This window comes from Sminthopsis crassicaudata, chromosome 2, assembly GCF_048593235.1.
Source record: "Sminthopsis crassicaudata isolate SCR6 chromosome 2, ASM4859323v1, whole genome shotgun sequence".
NCBI lineage: Eukaryota > Metazoa > Chordata > Mammalia > Dasyuromorphia > Dasyuridae > Sminthopsis > Sminthopsis crassicaudata.
Window position 1 is genome coordinate 250,666,348 of NC_133618.1, and position 4,425 is coordinate 250,670,772.

General features: G+C 35.5%; 1 pseudogene; it reads right to left on the reverse strand.

The window, feature by feature from the left end:
• Positions 1-375: 375 nt before the first annotated feature.
• On the reverse strand, positions 376-1,666 carry LOC141552750 (elongation factor 1-beta pseudogene; annotated as a pseudogene).
• Between the last annotated feature and the right edge of the window lie 2,759 nt (positions 1,667-4,425).

Below are 4,425 nucleotides of genomic sequence, written 5' to 3' on the forward strand. Positions count from 1 at the left end.
ATCACCTTTGAAGCAGTGAATTGAATTTAAAGTGTTCCCAAGATGAATTGGAACATCTTCCTCACCTCTACTCTTTCAGGAACATGTCTTTTTTACATTGATGGTCCATAGGGTGATCTCATTAGTATGGGGACTTCCTACACTGGTAGAAATTGCAACCCAAATACATTCCATATCCTATTTTTATCCTATATGATTCCTGTCCTTATCCTCTCATCAATCATCTTTGGAGAATCTATCCAAGACACAAGATCGCCCTTTAGGCATTTTGTCATTCTGTGAGTACTGTTGTAACTTTTTCACTATTTGTTATCCAGTTATTTTTCTTGCTTACAAATACTTTTATTTAAATGCAATTTTCAAGGATAGTACATTTTAGATCTTTTTTTTAAAGGTAGCAACATCTATGGACTGCATGTAGTTTTCTTTTCTTTCTTTCTTTTTTTTTTTTTTTCCCTGAGGCTGGGGTTAAGTGACTTGCCCAGGGTCACACAGCTAGGAAGTGTTAAGTGTCTGAGTTTACATTTGAACTCAGGTCCTCCTGAATTCAGGGCTGGTGCTCTATCCACTGCGCCACCTAGCTGCCACTGCATGTAGTTTTCAAAGGCTGTTATCTATTTCTCTAGCATATCTGTCCCAACTTAATCATCTTCAACAACACATTGTACCTAGTGCCATATCTCACTGAATCTAGTTTAGAAAATTCCCCAGACCAAGCCATCTGCTTGAAAGCTTTTGACACATTCCTCCAATTTTTCAGTGTCTGTTTCATTATTCCAAGGGTTTTCATCCAGTTTAGAGGGAAGACTTGGCAACAATTGCATAGATTTTAAAAAAAAAGTCTGATTCATATTGAGCAAGGCATTCTTCTCTTAGCTTCTCTACTTCTTCACTTTGCTCATCGTCATTAGATGCAAAGAGAGATCAGAATCCTTGCTATGTTTGCTATCTGTAGCTCCATTACTTCCTTCAGTATCTTCTACATTAGTAGGCTCATGCTTGCCCCAAACTTTTATTCCTGGCAGACTTGCCTTTTGCTTAAGATTTAATGTGGTTATCACTAACTGTGTTTATGAGCAATAAAACCTGGCTATTAAGGGTAGAACTTATCGAATGATTGAGAAAAAACCTCATATTTGAAGATTCAATGGACTGAATCTGAGCAAGTGGCAACACTTTGAGCAATGAAGAATTTCAAGCCTGATTTATCCTGAGACAGAGTTTGTAAAATAAATGTAACAACAAAAGGCAAAAAGGAGATCCTTTTCAGGTTGAACATCAAACTCAGCACCCAGAAGGCAAGAAAAGAAAAACTAGATGATAAAGTTACTCTTGAAAAGTATTTTAGCATAAAATTCATCAACCTTACAAATTGAAAATATGTACTAAATGATGCATGGTGATTAAAATACATAAAGATTTCTTGACGTTAAAAAGTTTATACTCCTCTGGTGGTAGGGGAAGAGTATGGTTATGACATGGACACATATTGTTTAATAGAAAGCAATTAAAGTTTTGAAAAGACACTAAAAAAAAAAAGATTTAATGTGGTTATGCCAAAGGAAAACATAGCACAAGTCTATAGGTGGTAATCCTGAGTCAGCTTCAAATATGCAATGTTAGACTACAATGGCACATACTCTTCAAAGTTGTTCTTATCTGCCAAAAATCAGGGAGGTACTGCAGGCTCATGGGTGTCTAGAGATCTAATAAGTTTGGGATAGGAAAGGAATGCAGTATACATGGAAGCACTGGCTGATGGCTGGAAAATGGCTTTACCTACTACTATTGATGTGTGACCTGAATATCTTCTTTTCTATTCCAACATCTCTTGTGCAATAGAGATCTGACACATATACAGATCCCATCATTTTGCTCATATGGTGTCTCAGAATGGACAATGGAGAATGCTAGGTTGCTGTTACTGGGAGAATCATGGTAATATGTGAGAGAGGTGGATGTGTGGATATCTGTAGCTAGTTCAGGTTAACCTGTCAAATGGTTAGGAGAAATGTTTTTCCACTGGCTGTGTAACCAGAACTGTCAACTTTTTTAAAAATTTAAAACCAAACATAAAATAAGAAAAAACAAAATAGAAAAAGAAAGACAGAAAAGGAACACAAAATACTGTCATCCCAGCAGAACATGAGGAAGGATTCAAAATATGTAACAATAAATTTCCATTTCAAGAAAGCATATATAATACTAGAAGAGATTATATTCATGACCGTACATTTTTTCTTAGCTTCCTTGGAGGTTATTCTTTTGTTCTCTGCTGTGCACTTTTTACTTAATTTTTTTTCTCCTTGAACTAGAGACCATTATTGATCACAAAATAGAACATTTTGATTACACCAAATTAAAAAGTTTCTGCACAAACAAAACTAATGCAAACAAGATTAGAAGGGAAGTAACAAATTGGGAAAACATTTTTACAGTTAAAGATTCTGATAAAGGGCTCATCTCCAAAATATACAGAGAATTGACTTTAATTTAAAAGAAATCAAGCCATTCTCCAATTGATAAATGGTCAAAGGATATGAACAGACAATTTTCAGATGATGAAATTAAAACTATTTCCACTCATATGAGTGTTCCAAATCACTATTGATCAGAGAAATGCAAATTAAGACAACTCTGAGGTATCATTACACACCTGTCAGATTGGCTAAGATGACAGGAACAAATAACGATGAATGTTGGAGGGGATGTGGGAAAACTGGGACACTGATGCATTGTTGGTGGAGTTGTGAAAGAATCCAACCATTCTGGAGAGCAATCTGGAACTATGCCCAAAAAGTTATCAAAATGTGCATACCCTTTGATCCAGCAGTGCTACTACTGGGCTTATACCCCAAGGAACTACTAAAGAAGGGAAAGGGACCTGTATGTGCCAAAATGTTTGTGGCAGCCCTTTTCATAGTGGCTAGAAACTGGAAAATGAATGGATGTCCATCAATTGGAGAATGGTTGGGTAAATTATGATATATGAATGTTATGGAATATTATTGTTCTATAAGAAATGATCAACAGGAGAAATACAGAGAGGCCTGGAGAGACTTACATCAACTGATGCTGAGTGAAACGAGCAGAACTAGGAGATCATTATACACTTCAACAATGATACTGTACGAGGATGTATGCTGATGGAAGTGGATTTCTTCAACATAGAGAAGAGCTAATCCAATTCCAATTGATTAATGATGGACAGAACCAGCTACATCCAGAAAAGGAACACTGGGAAATGAGTGTAAACTGTCATTTTTACCTTCTGAATCCAATTCTTCCTGTGCAACAAAAAATTCGGTTCTACACACATATATTGTATCTAAATTATACTGTAATATATTTAACATGTATAAGACTGCTTGCCATCTGGGGGAGGGGGTTGGGGGAGGAAGGGAAAAAATCTGAATAGAAGTAAGTGCAAGGGATAATGTTGTAAAAAATTACCCATGCACATGTACTGTCAAAAAAAAGTTATAATTATAAAATAAAATAAAAATTAGAACTTAAAAAAAAAAAATTTTTTTTTCTCCTTTCATTCCCCTTACCTCCCCCAAGCAGGCTACAGTTAAACAAGGGTATATTTATATGTACATAAATACATTTATAATATATATATATATGTATATATATATATATATACACATCTACGTGCCTGCACACACATTTATACACATTTACACATAAGTATGAGTGCATCTGAATATTAATATTAATATGGCTGAAATAATATGTAGATTTCTCTCTTGACTTTGAGATTACTAGTCCTACTTTTTTTTTTCCTAATAAATTCTACTCCTTGTAGTATATCACAACCATGTGATGGTATAGTATTGTACAATAAGAAGGGAATGATTTCAGAAAAACCTGGAAAGACTGATATGAATTAATGCAAATGTGAGCAGAACTTGTTACAATGCTAGTGTATATGTCTTATTTCTTATCCCTAACTTTTCTGCTTTAATTCTACTCAATTTGCCTTGCTATTACTTATCCTCCCCCCACCCCTGGATCCCCTTCTCATCTTCTCCCCCTCCACCCTTCCCCTCCCTCTTTATCCCATTTCCATTCATCTATATACCTTATCCCACATTAGCATCTAAACATTTTCTTTAATCCTTTCCCACTAATCTACATATCTTGTCCCACAGCCATAAATCAATCTACACACCCTTCTACACCCCACCTTATCATACTCCCTTCCTATTTTTTAAATGGATTTTGGAGGATTCTATATCTTTCATGTGATATATATGGTTCCCTATTAAACCCATTCTCAAAGTGAGTAGATTTTCAGAACTACCAGCTCCTTCCTCCAACAATCAGCATTTTCATTTTCAAAACATCCTGGGTCAGTTTTGGCCTGTTCTTTGCTGCACTCATATTTGGGGGAGCAAGATGATTGATTCCTTCCTTGTT